This window comes from Ambystoma mexicanum, chromosome 4p (genome assembly GCF_040938575.1).
Source record: "Ambystoma mexicanum isolate Mex_15411 chromosome 4p, UKY_AmexF1_1, whole genome shotgun sequence".
Classification (NCBI taxonomy): Eukaryota; Metazoa; Chordata; class Amphibia; order Caudata; family Ambystomatidae; genus Ambystoma; species Ambystoma mexicanum.
Window position 1 is genome coordinate 280,658,095 of NC_090927.1, and position 25,619 is coordinate 280,683,713.

A 25,619-nucleotide genomic window follows, 5' to 3' on the forward strand; every position below is an offset into this window, starting at 1 on the left:
CTGGGGTACTCTACTACGCTGTACAATACTCACCAGAAGATTGAGCCAGAACACCTGTGGAGATCATGGGCATTACGATAGCATCAGGAGACTGTGGGCCTAGTGCCTTTGATCCTGATACTGGACTGAAGTGGGTCCTGGCAAACTGAGCCCTGTGGACAGATCCTAGTAAGTGAAGATCCACAGAGTGCTGAGGGCTATTTGTCTAGGATATACTACTTGCCCACTGAAAGAGGAGTATTGTCTGATTAGTTCAAATGCAATCAGGAAAAGGGCGGATTCAGTCCAAATACAATTTAATAAGAACCAAGGAGATGGCAAAAACCCGGATTCCAGTAAATAAGGAGGGTGATATGGAAAAAATAAAGGCTAAAACGAAATCTAAGAACACCATTCCAGCAAACCAAGGTGTGATTACTGGTTTTTCCCCACAGAATCCCTGAAATAAATTAAACTACTATCGAAGAAACAACTACACCAGACAACTGTGAAAATGGCTCACTGAGTTCATCAAACTTTGAAGATATTGATGACAACTCGCTATTAGAATTATGCCTGAATATTCAAAGAAGTATGACACCACACCCCGAAGCAAGGACAATTAATAACAGTGGAACACAGGTAGATAGACTGTCGACCACACCCCCGGGGACATCCACCACTGGAGGGGGATCAGGTAGACTATTAATATCACCTAATCTAGAAATGGTCTCAATGGAAGATGTTCCAGATGTTGAAATAGATTGTTTGGATAAGCCCTATCCAGAGGCTGTAGAGATAGCCGGGATCCAGTCATCAGTAGCATCCCTACAATGTGCGCTCAAGATTCTACTGAAGATGTCTGGGCGAATACTGGCCAATATTAATGCACCCTGGCCAATACTAGTGCTACCCTACAAAACAAAATCTACAGTAAAAAAGCCTCCTTGAATGACCCCTCACCCCCCAATCCGACTGTGAAGCCTACTCTATTGGAAACCACCCGCTTTAACTTATCTAAAGTCACCATACTTGAAGTAGAAAAATTAATTTTGTCACTGAAACCCTCCAACTGTCATGGAGACCTGTGCCCCGCACAGCTCATCAAGGATGCTTCCCGAGACCTCTCTCCCCGTTCATCACGAAGCTAATCAATGCCTCCTTCTCCACTGGTTCTATCCCTACCAATTTAAAACAATCCTGGGTACTTCCGCTTCTAAAAAAACAACACTTGACCCAGCCACGCCAACCAACTATAGACCTATCTCGACTGTACCTTTTCTTCTAAAAATCCTGGATAAGGTAGCCTACGTACAAATTCAGAGGTACCTGGAAGAATACCACATACTAGGAGCTAGACAATCAGGCTTCCGTCCTCAACATGGGACTGAGACGGCCCTTATTGACCTTAAAACACAAATCGATGAGCTCAGAGACAATGGCCAAGCCGCACTACTCCTCCTCCTAGAACTCTCTGCAGCATTTGATTTGGTCGACTACTCTGTCCTCTGTACCCACCTCAACACATCAGCTCACTTCTCTGTCGAGGCTATCACATGGATCAGATCTTTCCTCAACGGTAGAACTATGAGGGTTTTCTCACCTACAGCAGCAGCAGATCCCATACCCATCACATGTGGTGTGCCACAGGGCTCATGTGTTTCGCCCACACTGTACAATATATTTACCAAGCCCCTTTTCGATGATCTGGATCATCTCGGTATCACCTACACCAACTACGCAGATGATACCCAGATCCTCCTTCCACTTTCTGGGGATTATGGCAAGGATTTGGCCTTGGTGAATAGAGTGTACATCATCATCCAGGCATGGATGGCCACACATGCACTATGCCTGAATGATGATAAAACTGAGCTCATAATCCTGGGCACTACCTCTAGTCTAAAGAAATTAGGCCCTGTCTACTCTTCCTTCACAATTGATGGCAATAGCATCAGAGTAGGACAAGAGGTCAAAACATTAGGTTTTTACTTCGACTCCAACTTCTCTCTCAACAGACAGGTGAATTCCTTAGCCTCTTCTACGGCTTACACGTGTAAACTGATCCCTGGAGCCAAACCCTTTTTGACTGACACTAGCTGCCTAACCCTTACAAGAGCCCTCATACTGTCCCGCCTGGACTATTGCAATGCTCTTTATCTTGGGGCTGCTAAAGCCACTATCAGTAAACTACAAACCCATTCAAAATAATGCTCTTAGAGCTGCATTGGGCATCTCCAGAAGAGATCACATTACAGCACACAGTCAACGGAACAACTGGCTTTCTATCAATGACAAAATTCTCCAAAAACCTTGTCACTCACTCACAAGTCCCTCAATAATGCTGCACTGATTTATCTGATTGACAGATTTCACAGACAGACCTCCCTTAGACCCACAAGAACAGTCTGTCCCTAACTTTAAACGTTCTGCCATAGGGGGTAACAGCTTCCCAGTGAAAGCAGCAAAACTGTGGAATTCCCTGCCACCAACCCTCAGAATGGACCTGCCTTATCAGAACTTCCGTTCTAAGGTAGTTCTATGGCTGAAAACATAAGCCTTCTAACACTCCTAGGTGTCAAGTCCTGCATATTCTCTCCTTCTGTGCATATTTAGTCACAGTTTTTTATCTGTATATATGTACATAATCCAGTTATTATTTCACTGTGTATGTTTATATTCTTGCTGTTGTAACTAAGCGTCGCATATACTTGTAACTGCTGCGCCCTGTTAACCTAGGGTATGCTCGCGCATTATAAATAATTAAACAAACAAAACAAACACTAACTATGGAAAACAATGGGAGGGAGAAAACCCGTGAAGAAGTAGAAACCAATCTCTCCCAAGCCATTCACATTGCTGAAGAAATTGAAGAGCAGCAAAACCTGGAGATTGACCAGAATTTGGACAGTCCTGATCCATTTTTCTCAAACAAACAGCAAAGACTAGCAAGAAAGGCTGGAAAGAGCAATAGAGCCAGTATCATGACCTCCCCAATGGTGGGGCAGGGCCCTGTGGGGTTACCCACTAAGAAGACCAAGAAAAGAGCTGTAAGAGGCAAGAAAAGGAAGGCAGCGAGTGAGGATTACCTCACTAGCTGGCTGCTACACGTACAAGTCATTGAAAATGAGTTGGAGGAGGCGATAGACATCTCGGCGGTGGAAGTCGTGTGCGACGAGGAGGTTATAATTACAAACAAGGTGTTAAGCCAACCTACTGTGCTCGAAAAATCGGGAACTACATTAACTGTCACCACGGAAAACAAAGGAGAGGCAACATGAAGTCGAATATGTCTGATCAAGAACCTATATCAAAGCAGGGACAATAAATGGCTATCACGTTCAGCATTCTTGACGAGACTATATTCAATGCCACAATTGCGGGTCCTTAAATCTGATGATTTTCAATTTGTGGAACCATTGAAATCCCAAACCCTAAAGTTTCTGCGCAGCATTGTAAGTTCCTATCCACAGCCCAATTAATAAGAAGCTACAAAGAGGAACTGAAAGCAGTGGATGTGGAAGTAGATGCCGATTTGAACGAAATAGACCTGAGCTGCCCGATTGGAGAGGGAGATATCCCTTTGGTAGACGTAGATTGTTCAAGTTCACCAAAGGGAAAGAAGGTTGAGGCATCAGATGTCCAACAAGCACTAAAATGGTTGGTGGATGCACTCCCGAGATTTTATCAAAACAATGAGATCTCTCCATACTGTCCTGGAACTGTCAGGGCTTCGCACATCTTCTATCATCGAAGGGCTCTACGAAATTGCTCAACAAACATAGTTGTTTCTGCCTACAAGAGACAATGGCTATGGACCCTTTAATATTAGATGGTTAGGTGATATACCATTCCGCAGCTAAAAGAGGAGAAAAAGGTAGGCCATATGGAGGCTTGATTATAGGGGTGGCTAATACTCTGGGCTCGAGGCAGATTAATTCTAAGCTTGAAAGCAATATGATTGCAGTAGAAGTGATCTTTGATAACAAGGGCCCCAAGGGATCATTCCTACTTGTGAGCCTGTATAATCCACCTGGTGCGGCGCAAAGCGAGCAATTGCAAGAATCTCTCCATGATCTATTGGCGAATTGGTTGATCATATCTGGTAACACAGGAATAATAGTTGTGGGCGTCTTTAACTGCCATATGACTGGGCAGGGAGGTAAATCTCAGAATCCTAAATTAAAAGAGAAGGGAGCGATGGATCATACTAAAAAAGATCTTGAGGGTGGAGCTTGGGAATATCTATTAGAGTCCTAGGACATGGAAATGCTAAATGGTAGAACAACTTGCGATCATCCTGGTCATCATACATAGTCAAACGGTAGCTCTCATAGTACGTTGGATTAAATATTTGTGTGCCCTAAGATCCAACTACAGGTGGAGGACATGATAGTCATCCCCAATGAATGGAGTGACCATGCTGCTCTGAAATGTGAGAAATGGGAGATCAACATTCCTAGAGGGGAGCCCCTGTTCCGCAATATGGGTACCGTGAAAATTAATAAAGTGGGCACCAGGATCTCCTGGTCTAATAAAAATATAACACACGCCACCGAAGCCCTTGGGTTGGTAAGACCAAATCAGCTCCCTAATTTTAATGAGATGACAATCGACTCTATAGAGGACTGGACCTATGCCTTTTCAGGAAAGCATGCGGCTGCACCTATGGGGGCTATGATAAGATCTGAGGGGATAAAATTGCCCTATGATAAGATGATCAGAGATGCGAAAAGGAATCTCAGAGCAGAGCTTCGCAATGGCAAGAAATCAATGGCCCCCCGGGAGGTATATTATGCAAATGTTAGGGGGATCAAAAACAGATATATATCATTCATTAAGGCGAAAAGAAGAACTGATAAGAATTCTTCATGGCAAAGATTGGTAAAGACCATATGCGAAGGAAAGACCCGTAACATCTGGTCTCTTTTGGGCGAGGATCGAGGGGTCGAGAAAGGGGCACTAGCAAATCCCATTGAAGCTATGGTGTGGACAAAATTACTGGAAAATCGGAATGCCGAGCCAGAGGATGAGAAATTAACAGCATTGGGTAGTCCCCCTCTAGTGGCAACTATTGATATATCACAAGAAATTATATTGAATAAGATCAAAGAGATCAAATCCTCACGAGCACCGGGTCCTAATGGATTGGCCAACATTGTGATTAAATCGTATCCTGAGTTTTGGGCCAGTTTGTTGGGTATACTATTTGAGAAGATTCTAAATACAGGTAAAATACCCCGGTCATGGTAAACAGCGATACTAATCCCTGTATTTAAAAAGGGAAATAGGCTAGACCCAAGCAACTATAGGTTGCTTTCAATGTCAGACGCCACAGGAAAGATATTTGCCTCACTATTGTCAAAGGAACTATAGCTATGGGTGGAGGTTTCTGGCATACTATCCAAATTCCAAAGTGGGTTTAGACAGGGATATTCCACCTCCCATAACATCATGGTAATGGACTTGCTATGATCTAGAGCTAAGAAAGGGGGGGCCGCCCCCCCTATATGCCTTGTATATAGACTTCACAGCGGCTTTCGATTCAATCCCCAGAGGCCGCCTGTGGCGGCAAATTGAAATTAATGGACTGCCCTGAAAGTCTGTTATACTATCTCAGACTACTACATCAAGACAACTCAGTAAAATTGAAGCTAGACCAAGAAGGCCAGACTACAGATAAAGTTTCCCAAAATAGGGGAGTAAAACAAGGCTGCATTACAGCGCCTTTAATTTACAACCTATATGTTTATGACATCCTGGCAGTAATATCTGCTGCAAAAAAATGCCCCCCCCCAAATTGGTGCAGCCAGTTGTCCCGTATTAGCTTACACGGACGATTTGGTGAAATTTGACTACACAATTAGTGGGATACGCAGGTCGGCCACAGCCCTTTGGGACTATGCAGATGCGAATGGCCTTAGTATTAACCTGGGGAAAATGAATGTCATGAGATATACTAATAAGAAATTAACTTGTGTGCAGCTTATGGTAGGCACAGTGAAAATCTCCTACGTTCCCCAAAATCGATACTTGGGCATCGACTTTGAAATAACTGGGGATTTTGTGGCTTGTAGACAAATGCATACCATTAGAGCAGCACAACTGACTGCCCTGTTTTACAGGTTTACTGTCAAGCAGGGCGGTTTTTTACTGTCAAGTGGGGCACTCGCCAACTATATATACAAGCCTTTTCTCCGGCGATAACATATGGGTTGGAAGCCCTCCTTGAGATCGACCTAATGTGGCTTCAGGTGATTGAAGGGAGATTTTGGCGCTGTATTCTTGGCCTACCCCCTGGTATCCCAATGGCCCTAATAAGGTTAGAGCTTGGGCTGATCTCCTTAAAGGCCACAGTGTTGAAGAAGCGGGCCTCACTATATCTAAAAATGACCCGAGACACAAGCAATGGATTATTAACAGCAGTCCACCAAGAAATGGCTAGGGAGAACTCTTCATGTACAACTTTTGGACAGATGGCTAAACTGTTCACTGAAATAGGCTGGCAATCTAGGGAAGGGTGCTATTCAGATGAGGCACAAAGGGCACTGGGTAAACAAATAGATCTCTGGGATTGGTTAGAGAACTATGGCCATCTAAGGAGTTAAAAAAGTTATCAATTTGTGCAGCACAGATAGTATGAGTTTAAGAAACCTCGGAGATACCTGAACCTCTGCCCATCAGCAAGACTTAGACAGTTTATTTTATTGCTCAGAGTGGAGCAATTACCCACTAGGATGATCACAGGGAGAAAGGACAAGATTGCTGTGGAACTTCGAACATGCCGTCTGTGCAAAGTACAAGATCAGTTGGAGACAGCTAAGCACCGTCTGACGGAATGCCCTGAAATGGCTAGCACATTCAATCTTCTCCTTGGTAGATATGTCCATGATAACGAGCACATCAAGAATTACCTATTTTGGCTCCATTGTGTTAATTCTAATAGTATGCGCCTTTTGACAGCTTTATATAACATCTGGCTGAGATTTGAAGTTAGCTTGGGCATAACACTATAAGAAGTTGATTAAGTAAGTTTATATTGTAATTGAAAGTCAGACATATGATTATATGTATGTGCAATTTATGGTTTTATATGTTATGTTTTTTATGTTTTTACATGTAATATGAATTCCTATCTTATTATCTGAAAAAAGTTTGTGTCAAGTTTATAATTTAAACTATATCACAAAAAATATTATTATTATTATTATTATTAAAACAACATTATTATCTTTTCACCAGGGAAGAAATCACCTCAACATTAGAAGACATTAACACAAAATTCAACACTCACAAGCGGGAAATTGAATCTTAAAAAAACCAAAATAAGGACATTTCATTGGATTACAAACTTGACATTGTATACTCCTGGAACCAATACAATTATCAGAGGGATAATCAATTCAGACAAAACAATCCAACTAATCTGACAAGAACACCTCTGAAACTACATTCCGGAACATCATCTTCGGGCGTCTCTAGTATAGAACAGGAAGGAGTTAGACCATCAACAAGCTAAGAAAATACAACAGAAATCACACCACACCTGCACCATCATTAGAACAAGTAGTGATGCCAGGACCAGTATCTTCGGGGCTTTTTTTTTAGACCTTGTTACCCAACAAGAAGAGGCAAAAAGAATAAATCCTCCCAGGAAGGTGACATTCCCACAAAAGAAGACCTAGTGGTGAATTTTTCATTGTATAATCACAATGAGTTTGAGAAGAAGACTTTACAAAAAGGTATTTCATTTGTACCTCACTACAGCAGTTCACTTCTTAAAGAAAAGATCGACTTTTTTCAATTATACAGAAAGATGAAACTAAAGATATTTTTTTTATTCCTCGAGTTACCGGAGATGGAAGAAGAATCTCAAATCCTAGAACTACATATGAAAAGTACATTCATGTTCCCGATTCAAAATCCCATACTTGAGACCTTTCAGAAACATATTTTAAATGATTTTAAGAAAATCTGCTTCAACACCAAACGGAGAGGCAATTTTACACACTGAGAACAACACATCGCCTACGGACAAACCCTGATATCATATTGAAACCAGCAGATGGACCTTGTCAAATACAAACAGGAGATCGAATTTCAACTTTCTGATGTTAACACTTATATGGAAGTGTGCAATGGCCCAACAGACCAAGTACGTAAAATCATTAAATTAGTCCTCGATGAAGCAGAATTAAATGAATATATTAATCACCACTCCAAAGCATTTCTTACTAACGCCCACCCAATGATGCATTCATGTACATACTTCCCAAGATACACAAAAAATTAACAAAGCCACAAGGTTGTCCCATTATCGCAGCAACAAACGTCTTTTATAAGCACTTGCCAAATACATAGATTACATTATTCAACCACTGGTCGAAACTACTAGCAGCAATCTTAAAGATACCAATGATTTTTTGATGAAAATTGAAACAATGGACAGTAAGTAAGGCTTTCTATTCACCTTTGATGTAACCATTTTATGTACCAACATTACAAATCAAGCAGGAAATTAGGCAGTTGAATGGTTACTGTTGTGACAACTACTTCATGTTTGAAGATATACATTTCATACAAATAGCCGGAAACATCAATGCGAGTTGCAATGGCTCCTAGATATGCCAATACATATATGGCCTATTTGGAAAAGGAACATATCTTGAATTGTATTCGCTGGACCAAATATCAAAAATTGTATTATCGCTTCATTGAAGATATTTGTGGAATTCTGACTGGATCACTGGAGCAATTTCAGGAGTTTTTCAAATATATTAATCAGTTTACTCCCAGAATCAAATTCACTAGTAAGCATAGAACATCCTCACTGGAATTCTTAGATATGGAAGTTTATGTGAAAGAAGGTATCTTAAATACAACAGTTTACACTAAATCACCAGACAAGAACAGTATTCTACTTGCTACAAGCTTCCATCCTAAAACTACAATTGAAAACATTCCTTTCAGTCAATTTTTGAGATACAAATGTATCATTTCTGAATATCAACAATATACTCAGAAATCTTGCGAACTGATGAACAAGTTCTTGAAAAGAAGTTACTCTAAATCGGATGTTGAACAAGCAGCTCAGAAAGCCAATGAAATTACGAGAGAATCCAAGGTGAACAAATCCAAATCTGATCTAGTGTATGAAACAACTTATTCACACCAAAGTCCTCAAATAAACAGGATACTGAAGACCCATTGGAAATTATTACATTTGGATCCAATGATTGTGCAAATGTTTCCAACTTTGCCCACTTTTGCATATCAGAAAAGTCAATCCTTACGAGACTTGGTTATTAGAATAGACTTTCACATGCCAAAAAATAAAGTTAAACACTTCAAAGGCACCATACCATGCAATAACTGCAAATATTGTAATAACATTATCAAAAGGCAATACAATTAACCATTCATGCACAGGCAAATCAATTTCCCTTCACCATTCTAGGTCTTGTGACTGCACCAACATTGTCTATGATATCACGTGGCCATGTGGCATCTTTTACGTAGGTATCACCATTTGTAAGGCCAAGACGTGTTGGATGGAACACAAGTCTAACATAAGACCCTGATCAGATAAATCTCTAGTATCACAACACATTACTCAGTTACATCATACCCTATCACAAATGCATGTAATCATATTAGACCAAATTAAACCCCAGAGACGAGGTGGTGATCTGGTGAGAATGTTACTTCAAAAAGAAATAGTATGGATGGAAAGTTTAGACAGTTCCACAGGGAATGAATAATGAATTTGACCTCAGCTGCTATCTTTAGGTTTTATGTTACCACAGTATGGGTAATAATATCCTAGTAGGCAAGAAATGCAGTTTCAATTACCCTTTTATTCAATAATATATGGAGTAAATCTAACCCTAGTCAATGTTCCCGAAATACCAATGCTGATATGTTTGTTGCATATTGAGATTAAAGTTGTAAAGGACATATGTTAGTGTAAGAATATAGTCATCGTATCTGCAAACATATATCAAGACAATGGGCTTCATTCCGAGGTCGGCGGTAACCCGCCCGTGTCACTGGTGGGTTGCTGCAGACCTGGAAAAACAGAATCCGCCACCTGACTTCCTAGTGCCACCGGGACATTACAAGTCCCGGCGGCCGGGGAAGTCAGGCTGCAGATTCGGTAACTCCCCATTCCTGTGGGAGTGGGGTGACAGAAGCACCGGCACTGTTTGAAACAGTGCAGGTGCTTCTGTGAAAAGTCTGCCTGCAGGGGCTTTTGCGCCAGGCAGGTCTGACCCTGCCGGGCTCAACAGCCCCTGCAGGCAGGCTCATAGTGTGGCTGGTAACCCTACCAGCACCCGTGTTTCCGGACCGCCACACTCAGAATGAAACCCCTATCCAGGCACCAGACACTTGTGTGAAGGACAAAAATTGGTGCACTAGCATTCAAAATGCCTTAACCAGCAAAATAGCTACCCTACAAAATAAAAGCACCAAAAAAAAGACATCCTCAATAAACCCATCACACAACCCTGCAAACTGACACCTACGCACAAAAACCGACTAATCGCTTCAGCTTCACCAAAGTATCCATCCCAGAAGTGGAAAAAGTCATCCTCACCTTAAAACCCTCCAATTGTCAGGGAGACCATTGCCCGGCCCAAATCATTAAAGATGCTGCCAGAGACCTATCTCCCTTTATCTCCAAATATGTCAACGCATCCTTCTCCACTGGCACAATACCCTGTAACCTCAAGGAATCAATAGTACTCCAATCGCTAGACCCATCCATAACCACTAACTACTGAACCATCACCATGGTCCCCTTCCTGTTAAAATTACTTGATAGGGTCGCATACCTCCAATCCAAAAATATCTCAAACATAACCATCTCCTGGGAGTCTGCCAATCCGGCTTCAGGCCCAACAGTGGACCGAAACAGCATTAATAGACCTTAATGCCCAAATTGAAGCACTTTGGGATAGTGGAAAGACCGCCTTTCTACTCCTGCTTGACCTTTCGGGTGCGTTTGATTTAGTAGACCACAAAGTCCTCTGCAACCATCTGGACACTGCTGCACACTTCTTGCAGGAAGCAATACGTTGGATATAATCCTTCCTTAACAATAGAACGATGCAGGTATTCTCACCCTCCGCATCCGCCGACCCAATCCCCATCACCTGCGGGGTGCTGCAGGGTTCCTGTGTCTCACCTACCTTATACAACATATTCCCGAAGCCCCTTTTTGATGATCTTAATGATCTTGGTATCACCTAAACGAACTATGCGGATGATACCCAGATCCTCCTACGGCTAACGCAAGATTATGATAAGGATTTGGCCTTTGTGAACAAAGCATACCTCATCATCCAGGCATGGATGGCCACCCACGGTCTATGCCTGAATGATGACAAAACTGAACTAATCCTCCTCTGCAACACCCCTAATCTAAACAAACTATGTCACAAGTACTCTAGCTTCACCATCGATGGCATACCCATCAAAGTTGCCAAAACAGTGGGCGTCTACCTACATGACACACTCTCCTTCACCAAACAGGTCAGTGCCATGGCCTCTGCCACGGCCTATACCTGTAAACTAATTAGAACTGCAAAGCCTTTCCCCTCCACATACAGCTGCATTACCCTAGCCAAAGCAATAATTCTCTCAAAACTGGATTATTGCAACGCCCTATACCTGGGGGCCAATAAGCAAATCACCAACAAAATCCAGATCCTACAAAATAACGCCTTAAGGGCTGTGCTAGGCGTACCCAAAAAAACCCACATTTCAGAGATAAGCAGATCCAACTATTGGCTTACCACCAATGATAAAATCCTTCTAAAAATGGCCTCTCTCACACATTAATGCCTCAACAGCTCTGCCCCACGTTACCTTATAGATAGATTCCAGAAACAATCACATAATCGCCTAACGCCAACCTGCTAACAATACCCATGTTTAAACGCTCTGAAACTGGAGGTTGCAGTTTCCCAGTCAAGGCCGACCAGCTCTGGAAATCCCTACCCCCAGCACTCAGAACAGACCAAACCCATCCACACTTCTGACTTAATATCACAAAATGGATCAAAGAAAACGACCATTAAACTCTCTTCCCCACCCTGCCTATTCTTTACTCTCCTCCTCACCTACTCTCCTACTCACCCTAGACCGCTACTCGGTATCCTGAACTTGTATATTGTTTTTATATTGTTTTTACATTCTGTATATTTTGTAAATGACATGTCGTGTTGTTTTCACATTCTGTATGTTTTGTAGATGAAGTGTATTATGTCCTGAACCCGTATGTATTCTGTACAGCACTGTAACCAAGGTGAAAATTCGATTGAAGTTTATCTTTGCACCCTGATACCCTCAGGTCTGGCGTGCATTATAAATAATAAAACAAACAAACAAACAAACTTTTCCTGGTTCTTACCTCCTTCAAGATCAAAGACACTTTTCCCCATAATTCTCAGCATATCAATGATGTGGTGGCACATGGCTTTCCATGGGAGCAGGTCTCTCTGATATTGAACAATCTCTCTGATATTGAACAATAGCTTTTATAGAGGTTAGTCCGCTTTCCACTGGTATGTATTCCATAAGGCAGGAGGGAGGAGACTTAGTATAGACAGCCAGAAGCGTCCTTCCACTTTATCCAGCCATGATAGATTATCAAGTTTTAGGTCTTCCAGGCCGTATACTAGCACAGGTATAAACCATTGGGTATAAAGCAACATGATTCCTTTTAAGGTATACCCAGCGTATTGCAAGACATGGTTGCGAGCGAGGTTAGTAAGATGTCTGGCACACTGAGTTGTCCTCTCAACCAGTGTTTTATATCCTGGTTTACTGTCTATCTCCACTTCAAGATATTTATAGGAGTATGTGTAATCGATTACTCTCCAGCTGATATTCATTTCAGGTATACTGACTTTTTTTAGATGTTACAAGCGTGGTCTTGGTCTTTGTAAGATTGATGGTCATGCCATATTCAGTTGTAAATCGGCGGTGTACAAATTGAAAAGGAGAGCCGCTAATAGACAACCATGTTTGACTCCCTTGTTGATTTTTATTAAGCCTGTTAATCTTCCATTATTATCGAGACAAACTCGAGCTGTGTTATTTTGATGCAACTTGATCAGAATATCAAGTAGCCTTTTTGGGCAACCACAGGATTTCCCACAAGTTATTGCGGTTCACTCTGTTGAACGCAGAACTTAAATCGACATAGGTGCCATATGCTGAAGGATTACTGTGTTGTTTGGCCCTAGTCACGATAGCATCCAATATTCTGATGTTATAAATGGTGCTCGACCCGGCACAAAATCCAGACTGAAAGGGATGGAGTATTCTAGTCTCATCTGTCCAGCTCTGCAGATGGTGGAGAACTATTGCTGAGAATATCTTACTGGTAGTGTCGAGTAAAGACAAGATTCTATAGTTGCCAGGCATGGTTCTGGAACCAGCTTTATGCACGGGAATCAAGTAGGAGGTAGTCCAGGACTAAGGTATCCTTTTTTCTATACACACCTTCTTATATAATGTCATCAGGACCAACAACCAACTTAAGGGGTAGTACTTTACTACAACTGAGGCAAAGCCATTAGGGCCAGTGGCTCTGGAATTGTTAAGCTTTCCTATAATATTGATTATATCATGTCTACTAAATGTCAGAGGCCAGGCTCCTGTTGTACAGGCAACTTTATCCACAATCTGGTCATCGTACATATTAGCAGAGATATATCCTACACAGGACAAAGACTGATATGCAAATGGATATTTCCCATCTGTGAAAGGCACAGTGAGTAAAAGCAGTGGCTGCGAACTCTCAAGTGGCTAATAACCACTGAACAGGTTATCATGTCTGTTCTTGCGAGAGAGGGGCGCCCGCTACCTTTGTAAAACTATTTTTTAAGGAACCTGGGGATTGGTAACCCTAGGTCTCCTGGGGGCAACCAGACGTGGTCTCCCTCTCACTGTGCTTAGAGAGGCATCAGCTTCACCTCACTGATGATCCCCAACAAGGGTGAAACACGTGTATGGGGTTGCTGGTGGTACTCTCGTTCAGATTGGAGTTGCCATTGTATTTCGGTGCTGGACTGCCCCTGGGCAGGACAAAGACTGATATGCAAATGGATATTTCCCATCTGTGAAAGGCACAGTGAGTAAAAGCAGTGGCTGCGAACTCTCAAGTGGTTAATAACCACTGAACAGGTTATCATGTCTGTTCTTGCGAGAGAGGGGCGCCCGCTACCTTTGTAAAACTATTTTTTAAGGAACCTGGGGATTGGTAACCCTAGGTCTCCTGGGGGCAACCAGACGTGGTCTCCCTCTCACTGTGCTTAGAGAGGCATCAGCTTCACCTCACTGATGATCCCCAACAAGGGTGAAACACGTGTATGGGGTTGCTGGTGGTACTCTCGTTCAGATTGGAGTTGCCATTGTATTTCGGTGCTGGACTGCCCCTGGGCAGGACAAAGACTGATATGCAAATGGATATTTCCCATCTGTGAAAGGCACAGTGAGTAAAAGCAGTGGCTGCGAACTCTCAAGTGGTTAATAACCACTGAACAGGTTATCATGTCTGTTCTTGCGAGAGAGGGGCGCCCGCTACCTTTGTAAAACTATTTTTTAAGGAACCTGGGGATTGGTAACCCTAGGTCTCCTGGGGGCAACCAGACGTGGTCTCCCTCTCACTGTGCTTAGAGAGGCATCAGCTTCACCTCACTGATGATCCCCAACAAGGGTGAAACACGTGTATGGGGTTGCTGGTGGTACTCTCGTTCAGATTGGAGTTGCCATTGTATTTCGGTGCTGGACTGCCCCCGGGCAGGACAAAGACTGATATGCAAATGGATATTTCCCATCTGTGAAAGGCACAGTGAGTAAAAGCAGTGGCTGCGAACTCTCAAGTGGTTAATAACCACTGAACAGGTTATCATGTCTGTTCTTGCGAGAGAGGGGCGCCCGCTACCTTTGTAAAACTATTTTTTAAGGAACCTGGGGATTGGTAACCCTAGGTCTCCTGGGGGCAACCAGACGTGGTCTCCCTCTCACTGTGCTTAGAGAGGCATCAGCTTCACCTCACTGATGATCCCCAACAAGGGTGAAACACATGTATGGGGTTGCTGGTGGTACTCTCGTTCAGATTGGAGTTGCCATTGTATTTCGGTGCTGGACTGCCCCTGGGCAGGACAAAGACTGATATGCAAATGGATATTTCCCATCTGTGAAAGGAACAGTGAGTAAAAGCAGTGGCTGCGAACTCTCAAGTGGTTAATAACCACTGAACAGGTTATCATGTCTGTTCTTGCGAGAGAGGGGCGCCCGCTACCTTTGTAAAACTATATCCTACACATGTCTGTTCATCAATGGTGTTCAATGGCTGGGTCAGGCTATCGCTTCGTTTAATACTTTCCATATGACTCTGCTATTGCCCTTTTGGATGGTTGCAATCAGACCTTACCACCTTAGGTTAATTTTCTCAAAACGGTGTCGCTTACACCTTCCCCTTTACCTATTTTTGGTTACTATGAGTGGTATATTCTGTCCGTGATGAGGAGGTTCTCTTCAAATGGCGAAGTTCACGCCAATATAAACGTCTTTTAATCACAACTTCTCTATCATATGGAAACTCATATCTCTTGTGGGATGCAACAGCCGGAATACCACGCTCTGTGGCCACTTCACCAGTCCATTCACTGATGAGTGTCTCAATTGCATCACTACTCATTTGACCTGAATGTGAACATGAATCAAAGTATGGTTACTTGTTGATTGAAACTGAAAACAAATATATGGGATATTACATGTGAAAGGTAGCCCATCTTACAAGTGTAACCCTTTAATTATACGGGACCCCTAAGCACGCTCACGCCAGATTAAAATTCACCCCTCTAGGGAATTAGGGCCAAGAGTTTTTATCTTGCAAGGATAACAAATTTAATCTGTACAGACATGAGAATGGGGGGCAAAGAACTCTGCTCCCCGAACGGCATTCTGTCCCTCACCGTTCCCAGCTCCTGCAGACTGGTGCCAAGCAGGAGCCTTATATACTGTTTGACTTGGTCACTGGACACCAGCATGGCTCATCCAAGACGGTCCTTCTTCCCTTACAAGGGGTGCTGCAGTCCTCCTTCCTGCATGGCCGGGTTTCCATTTAGGACAAACTACTTTGCATACTGCTGCCTATGCAAAAATACATTGTAGCTCCAGTTTATCATCATTTTGCTATATTATAAACATTTATATATATTAACAGACCTTCCAACCATACTCTCAACACTTCGCTCAATATTCTCATATTTTATCTGGTCCAGTAATTCCCCATAAAACCTTATTTTCACATAATGTTGCATTGTGTACTTGAGCATGTACACTCCCCTATTCTTAGTCTGCATGGGCTTTTGATGGACAGGAAACATCTGCACAGCCACTTTGTGTGCTCTGCCAGAGCTAGCGAACACCAGGCAATGTTGTAGTCTATTTTTAGCACACGTTGCATTCTGCTCTTTCCTATGCTTTGAGATTGTAAAACTACATAGAATAACATTTACAAGTGTATTCACCTAATGGCTATTTACACTGTATATTTAAATATTAACTACCTCCATTTAGTGGCCACCCTCCCCCCTGGACTCTTGTAGTGCTTAGAAATAGTTAAATGAAGACTTGCCTAATTCTAAAGTGCTTGGGAAGCTTGGGAATGAAGGAGGGCACCAGCTTCTTCCCAACATGTCTTCATTTTGTATTCGAGGTGAATACATGCCATGTAAAGGAAAGAAATGTGCATTGGTGTAGTATGTTGTTGCCAAGTATTTGATTTGATTTGATTTATTTATACAGCACACCTGACAAAATTAATCATGTCTGGGCCCTGATGTCATAAACTAAAAGCAACGAGGCTTCTTCAAAGCTATAGTAGACAAGTATATTCCTAGAAACCACTTGAGTGTCTCGTCTAGTCTATGAATGCTTTGACTAAGTTAGAATCAACCCTTTGTATTTGCATTTGTATTTCTTTATTTATATTGCACGCCTGGCCCAAAGGCACCTTTACTAAGAAGATCACTTTTGTCAAATCTGAACCTTGAAATTCACTTTCACACTGTATTATTGTTATCTCTGACAATTGGTATCAATAAGGATTCACTAACCTGATCAGACAGCTACTTCCCATGGAGGAGACAAATGCTGAAATGAAGATCTCCCGGACTGCCCTGCCCTCCCCTCACTGGAAATAACAACAAAACCAATGAGGGAAGGAGCACGACCCCCAGTGAAACCCTCGGGGGGAAGAAAACCCTGTGTAGATGCAGCTTACAGGACGTCTGGAAGAGGTTTTGAGGGTTCCCAGTCAATTGGTCGAAAACATTTGGTCGACAGGACAACTGGTCGACACCATTTGGTCGAATGCCAAATGGTCAAATTTTTTTTTTTTTTTTACCCCTTTTTTGGTTTTTTTGGGGGGGGTCCCCCCCAACCCCCTTTTTTTTCTTTTTTTTTTTCCCCACACGAAAACCCACAAAACACATATATAAAAAAAAAAAAAAATTCAACCATTTGGCATTCGACCAAATGGTGTCGACCAAATTGCAGTCGACCAGTTTGCTGTCGACCAATTGACTGGACACCGTTTTGAGGTAGGTAGCACTCTTCTGGATAGTGGAAATCTTGTGGCTGTATTGGATTCTCTACGGACAGAGACAGAACAGGTAAGTATACTGCTGTGAGAGGAAAGAAAGGTAGAATAGGATAGAACGGGAGTCTCACACTTACTGGCCGATCCTGCCGGAAGTAACTGAAGGGCTAATGCGGAACCAGAATACTGGAGGTACAACACCTAGTTCGCGGAATGTTAGTAGAATAATCACTCTAAGGATAGAGAGAGAATTACTTTCTGCAGACGTAACTGGGGAAAATTATAGAGGACTTGAGGGCAGGAGGAACCGACTCACTTTGGATTGGAAAGCAGGAACAAGGTGATATTCGGAGTGGAAAATGGAAGTATATGAATTGCCAGGAAAGAACGGCGTCCAATACGGGAGCTGATTTTAGATCTCGAGAAAGGAAGAGAGCCGCTGAAAAAGTCTGGGAGAAGGACGATTAAGAGGAGAAAGGTTAGAAAGTAGTTAGAACATACATAAGTGAGCGCAACCCTAAAACCTAGTAGCGAACTTACGGAGCGCCGGCTTCAACAGTAGCGACGCATCGGATTGCAGTTCTTCCGTCAATATATGGAATCACGTGACTGGCAAGTAACGTCTCCTGGGAACATGCAGAGTCTGTACCGCTGTCTGCAGCACCGTCAAAGAAATCAGCAGCCATCTTGGATGTACTAGTCCGTATCGTGCCACATAACCGTCGGCATTGCCAAAGAGACCAGCGCCGGAATGGTGTAACAATTATTTAGATTATTTGAAGTGTACAATGCGTTCAAGTTCATGTAAAATAATCATTATGACCATGCGTACCAGACAATAAGAATATAGACCGGGTACCCTGAAGTATTATCTAATCCAGTGTCATTTAAATCACTTCAAAGAGGCTGCCTAATTTAAGAGAGAAATGATCGCATGCATCCCCCATGATAGTATGTGAGTATGGTGACTAAGAATGCAAACTTATCTTAGTCCGAGGCAGTTGTGATGCATTCATAGGTCAAGAAACACTATGCAGTTTTTAGTTATACTTAATGATCCACATATTTTTTAAATCTAAATCATTCCATCTATTGCTATCATACATATACATACTAACAGGATCCAATAGAGCGCAGAACATAATTAATCACATACATTAGTATCATTGGAATTTTATATATCGTTATATTATGTTAGGTACATGAGAGTGTCAAGTCTTACTCAATTTCATATATATTTTGCCATTTGAAGATGGCCACCGAGTTCTGGCCACAGGTATACTATTTGTTGAAACCATATCACGTAATCTCAGCGACGTGTGAGGTGCATGCAGATCACATGATTTTACTCACATAGTGAAAGACAGGTTCGGGACGGGAGGCCGCTTGATAGCTGCTTTCCGTCCCATGCACGTATTTCCATAGCCCATTAGCGAGGTAAGGATCAATCAGGTAGTTCCAGAAAATATAGATTCCGTTGAGTTAGGACATTTATCTAACATACAACCCCTGGCCTCTTTCAGGACCATGGCTCGTGTCATGGCCAGAACAGTAGAGGAAACCTCCAGAGGTTGCTCTACTCTAAACACAAGTAAGTTGATCTATACAATTTTAACAATTATATTTACCACACCTATTGTAGTTGCTAACATTCCAGAATGATTGAACACCTCAACTTATTTTCAGTTTCCATCATTTGAGATACAGTGGGAACAAACAACAGTGAGTAAGCTTTTCAATTAAGTCGTACTGAGACATGCATCATTATACATAATTATGATTCAATTAGAGATTGAATATCTAGCCAGATTAACACAATTTGTTCTTATTATCTTCAATAGTTCAGTGATACTTGAGGCTCATCATCAGTGGCAGCGATTACTGAAATTGTTGTGTTCAATAAACGACTATGACACAAGGATGTTCAGTACTAGTGCGATTTGCAGTTCTATCTTTATTAAGATTGAGGGTCTATTCAAATGTATTACTTTAATTGCAGGAAGAGAGTGAGAACAGGAACCCCAATTATATTGAATGTTTGTATTTATAAATCAATTTTTGCTTTTTCATTATATATCTATAAAAACCCAATTTAAATTCTTAAAATGTCTTAAATGGTGTTTCCTTCCTTACTTGTTTTAATGACGATTTTCTGACGTTTTTCTTAACGATTTGCATATGATTGTATGAAAATATATGGGATTTTTCCCACAAGAGTGCCTTGGCATTTCCTTGATTAATATCATGGAACACCTTTTCCTTTTGATGTTTCTATATTCCCTTAGCCAGGGGTATCTTAGCCAGGAGCCGATGAAATTCATTTGAAGATCACTATTGAGTTAATAAATGTTTGTAACATCAGGGTGCCCCCTTCCATGCATTTTTTAAAAATAATATTGGGCCTCATTACAAATTTGGCTGTATTTCGGTGAAATAGCACCAAATGGAATTATTGCTACCACCACTTGGAACCGTATATTTACCAGGAAGTGGTGCTAGGCAGTGCAAATTCACATTTTTAGGAGTCCATAGGACTCCAATGTAATTCTGTCAATTTTGCCTTTTTTTGGGCAATAAGGGGGGTATTGGCATAGTTGACCTAATGCCAACTTAAACTACTGCGATTTGACCGCATATTTTTAGTCGAAATTCAGTAGGTCAAATAGTATATTTTAATAAAAAAATAGTTGTGGGGTGGGGTAAGGGAATAGGTTGAGGTGGGGGGAAGTTGGAGAGGTGCGGGGCTCTCCCCCCGCATTGGGGAGGCTGCGGGGGTCTCCCTCTGCAGTAGGTAAAAAAGAATTGACAAAAGAAATTCAGTCAAATCGGTAGTAGGTCATGTTTTTTAGGTCAAACCACTCATATCCTTAAGCCACCCATATCCGTAAGGTGGCGGATTTACTTCCAGCCTTTTGCTGGAGGAAAATCCTCCACCTTACTTCCAAAGTTGTAGTATGGCGGTGTGGTAATGCAGTTAACACTGCATTACCACAGTTTTTCCCAAACCCCCGTACTCCTAATGAGGACCATAACGCGATTATAAGATGATGTCATTACACTGATGGTCTTTCTGTCATTGGACATTTTTATCATACATACCAATATGCCCAGTGTCTTTCGGGTGGACCTGAGCTAGTTCTTTTTTCTTTGCATCCTGGGACTTAGAGTCTTTGATTCATCATGAAAAAAATGGCTCTTCTAATTCCAGAATGCAAAGAAAAAACAGAATTTGGTTGATAATCCCCCTTAAATATGCAGCCTGTCGGCATATATGTTTTATGGTAAGGATCTTAAACTATTGTTGTAAGTTAATAGGATATATAAACAGAATATTCTGTAAGTGACAGGTGCACCGTTGCATGAATGCTCAGGCATTTTCACATCCAGTTATTTAAAGAGCGATCCATGCCTGCAGCAGAAAAGATGTACAGGGACATGAAGTAACGTTCCCAGGAAACTCAGGATATCCTGTCCTCTCTTCCTCTCCTCCCCCTACTCCCTGCTCTTCCTCTGGCCCTACTTCGGCCACCTCTCCTCCCTCCTTCTCTTCCTTTCCCCTGTTCTCCCCAGACGAGGCTTCTAGACAGGTCTGATCGATGAAAGTCTCGTCAAAACAGGTTCACCCCTGCTCCTCCAAATCCATCAAGGACCACATTGACACCCTGGCTCCTGCTCTAGCCGACTTCTGCAACCACTCCTTCTTCACCGGCATCTTCCCTTCCCCCCTGAAGCACTCCCTTGTGCACACTCTTCTTAAGAAACCCTCTGCTGAACCGTCCTGCCTGGCTAACTATTGCCCAATCTCCATCACCCCTTTCCTGGGCAAACTCCTGGAAAAGCTGGCCATCTTCCCGCTTAATCTTCACACTGAATCTGTTGGTTGTCTTCATGACCATCAGTCTGGCTTCAGAGATACCAGAAGCATGGAAACTGCTCTCCTGAACATCCGTGAAGAACTGCTCTCCAACCTTGATTCCAATACCCCGTGTCCTCATTTTACTTGATCTCTCTTCTGCCTTTGACACGGTCAACCATGTCATTCTGCTCAACCGTCTCCGTGACAACTTGGGTATCACCGATCAGGACCTGTCTTGGCTGACCTCTTTCCTTTCCGATCGACCATCAAAGGTACAACTTGGGTCCTTCCTCTTCTCTTTCTCTATCTCTACCTGTGGTGTTCCCCAGGGGTCTAACCTGTCTCCTTGGCTGTTCACCCAATACCTGGCACTTCTTGCCCACCGCATTGCCACTCTCTACCCCAACTTTCAGTGCTATGCGGATGACACTTTTCTGGCTTCCTTCAGCCACCTCTTCTCCATCTCTCATCTCTAATTGTCTGTCTGCTATCCAGGAGTGGTGTGCCCCCAATGACCTCTGCCTTAATGCCAGTAAGACTGAGATTCTTCTCATCGGCACACCCGCTCCCTCCTTTCCTGTCACTCTCCGGCCGGCCTCTCTTGGCCCTCTTCCTGCTCCCACCTGCAAGGCTAAAAACCTTGAGGTCATCTTCGACTCCACACTCTCCTTCCCTCCTCACATCTCTGAAGTCTCTAAGAAGTCACACTACCAGCTGCACCTCCTTAGACGTATTCTTCCTTTCCTCTCCTTCCCCCAGAAGCTCACTGTCGCCAGAGCTCTGCTTTTCTCTAGGCTGGACTACTGCAACAGATTCTTTCTAAATCTGCCTGCCTCTACACTCCGCCCTCTGCAACTCATCCAAAACAGGACTGCAAGACTTGTCTTTGACCTCAAACCCAGGGATCGTATCTCTCCAGGACAGAAATGACTGCACTGGCTCCTAGTGGCTGCGAGGATTAAGTTCAAAACCCTCTGAATTGTCCACAAAGCCTTCTGAGGCCTGGGACCACACTACCTCCAACTTTCTCTTCCAAAGTATCTCCCTTCTCTAGCTCTCCGCTCATCTGCCTCCAACTCCCTCAGGGTTAGTCGCTACTCCAAGCAACGGGTTGGTGGAAGATCTCTTTCTTCGGCTGGCACCTCTGTCTGGAACAGCCTCTCTGAAAATTAAGGAGAACCATCTCCGGTTCCGGAAGCACCTCAAGACATTCCACTTTGCTTCTGCTTTCTCTCCTCCTCTCCCCTGCTGAACACCTGGCTGAAACTGCACTGGTCACCTGGCTACCCTCTGTCTCGGATCCAGGTGCCCTCCCCGCCATTTGCACACCTGCACTGCCCCCTTGGCAGCCCTCGCACTCTGGGGCTGTTTTCGTATCCCTACAGCCACCTTATGTCTGCACTTACCTTTGCACCTGCCACCAGCTGGCCGCACTTTCTTATTGCTCTTATTTATTTATTTATTTAATGTTTATCCTATGTTCTGCACTTCCCCTCCCACTTCCCCCTCACACTTTCCCCTTGCCCTCTCTCCTGCACTTGCGCGATCTCAATGTCACCTGGCCAACTAAGATTGTTTTTGCTGTCTTCCCTTTGTTCCCCTCCCTTGTCTTGTTGCGCCTTGAAACACTTGTGTATAGGCGCGTTATAAATGCCATATCATATCAGGATCACACAAGTACTAAAGTGGAAATGTCGAGATTTAAGCAGGTGTTTATTTTAATGTGAATTCAGGAACTGAGCAACAACTCAAATATAGTTCTACCGCAATCCTATTGCATCTTTGTATGATGTAAATTGCATAGGCTGGGGCACGGACTACATTTATGCCGTTTCAAAGCTCATCCTAAAGACATCATCAGGTAACGAAAAGGGCAAAAGTCACTGTATATACGACCCAATAACATAACATAAAATCTCTTTCTAATTGGCATTTCTTTGTATGGACGTCTTCATACTCCAACCAAGTGCTTATTATTACAAATGTAGATCAATGAATAATATATGCAATGTTAAAACAAAAAATGCTTTATCCATTTACAATATCTATACATGAAAAGCCCTTGATTACCACATGCCGTACATAACATGTGACATACATGAACACAGCGTAACAGAATATGCTAACAGTAAAATATCATGACACCACAACATACCATAAAGTAATAGCACAATGTGGCATAAATGAACTCAATATAACAGAAAACTCAATAACATAACATGCTATATAGTACGACACAGCATAACATTATGGACCATACACAAACACATAGCTCTCAACCTTTCATGGCCCATAGGCGGGTGAAAACACCCAATTGTTTTATTTGGCGGGTGAAAGTCCATTGATTCCTATGGGCGTGGAGGGCGCTTGACGGGTGAGTTAGCTTCCTAAGTGGCGGGGGACACCCGCCAAACACGTGTGAGTTGAGAGGTACGCCAACGCAAAAAAGCTCACGTAGAGTAAACTAACATAACACAATCTAGCATTCAGTAAACACACGTAAAGTGAGATCATGGCCGTTTAAATCAAAACACCACGAGTCTAAAACCACAGATTAAACATTGACTAAGGCTCGCAAAACTATTTACACACGGGAAGTGGTGCACGTGCTGTGTTATTTTACCTGCCGTGTCCTTCCTCAGCTGCTATATTTTGTCCTCAGCGTCCAACTCCTCCTGGTCTATAGGTCAGCTCTCACGTTGAGGATGTGGTGTCCAAAACGTGCATGGTGTGGGGCAGCCCTTAAAGTCGTGGCGCGCGTTTCCTGGTCGTCGTGGGGGAGCGGTGTGTGTGCCAAGGCTGCTCAGCATCACGCGCGCGGCGCCGCCTGGAAAGCCGGGGAGCCTCTTTTTTTTTGAAGGCGCACTTCCTGATGCCGCTGCACACCGAGAGGACCCGCGAGTCTGCTCAAAGAGCAAGCGCCTGGTCTTACCCGTTCCTCGCCCGCTCAGGTGGAATAACTTGTTCTGCGTTCACGGCGGCGTTGCCTCAGAGAATGAGTAAATGTCACTTCCACTAAAGCTCCCCTGCCCTGTCTCTCCCATTGTGCTGGAGAGGTGTCTGCATGTTAGGTGGAAGCGACAGGGCTTAAGCTGGCCATGCTTGAAAATAACAACACACGGTGGGTCTATGGGTTCCTGCACGCGAACACAGGTGCGTGCGTTTGATCTAGTGATTAAGTAAATGACTTTACAACTTGGGCACTGGCCGAATGTGTCTGGCATCCTGCATAAAGCATCGTATGAACAAGCGTAAAAAGCAACAGGCGTTGGCATTTGTAAATGTCGAGGGTAAGATGTTTCTGTTAAACCCGACCACAACAACGAGGCATAGCTTCAACGTTTGCATAACTGATGAACTCATATGCATGCATCACTGTAGGCCGACCCTGACCCGAAATGATTTGTCTCACAACATTTTGTCAAGTGTTGGCAATAAAAGGCCGTAGGATTTTATTGTACAGATATAGTTATGCAGATAACAAATAATCACATATCATAATAATATCATACTTTTGGGCACTGAGTCCTGAGGTTACCCTCCTCTTGCCCTTGCCGCCTTCTCATGTCCCACGACTCGTTGTGGACACCGTACAGTGCCCTGTACTTCTTTTCCTTTGTTCTTCTCCCTTATTTGTAGGGTGGGAGGGTTTTGTGGTAAAGAAGCAAAGTGTTGGAAGTCACTGAGTGAACAGCGGACCTCCAGTCAGTTTGGGTCCCCGTTCAGGGTCCACAAACAGATTGTGTTTTCTTAGAGCATGCTGCTCATATTTATAAGACCCAGGGAAGCCCTGGGTCTTTGATGTGTATGGTAGTGGGGGCTGTGTGCCAGCCCCCGGCCGGAAAGCCAACATGTCTGGCTCCCTGAGGAGGGGGCAGGTCTTTGAACCTGGGCCCTGCGTGACTGTTGGTTTTCCGTAGGTGCTTAGCACCTTGTAGTTTGGAAGAAGGGTGTGGCGCTTGTTCACACCTCACCCTTCCTCAGCATTGTGTGACAGAGACTGCGTGTCTCTGTGCTTGTGGGGGAGAGGAGCAGGCGTGGGGGCGGGAGCTGCCCCTCTCCTAGCCTGCTGGATGGTAACATCATTTACTCTGCCTCGCCTTGGGCGACCCTGCGGTATTGCCCATAACTGATGAACCCATAGGCATGCATCATGGTAGG

At 43.3% G+C, this 25,619-nt stretch overlaps 1 protein-coding gene across 1 annotated transcript in view; it reads right to left on the bottom strand.

Annotated features, from left to right (window-relative positions):
* Positions 1 to 24,590, bottom strand: part of LOC138453202 (adhesion G protein-coupled receptor F5-like) — a 1,258,340-nt gene extending 1,233,750 nt beyond the window's left edge. Inside the window, exon 1 of the mRNA XM_069605829.1 lies at positions 24,082 to 24,590. The gene's annotated coding sequence lies outside the window, so the exon portion shown is untranslated. The remainder of the gene's footprint in view (positions 1 to 24,081) is intronic.
* Positions 24,591 to 25,619: the final 1,029 nt, after the last annotated feature.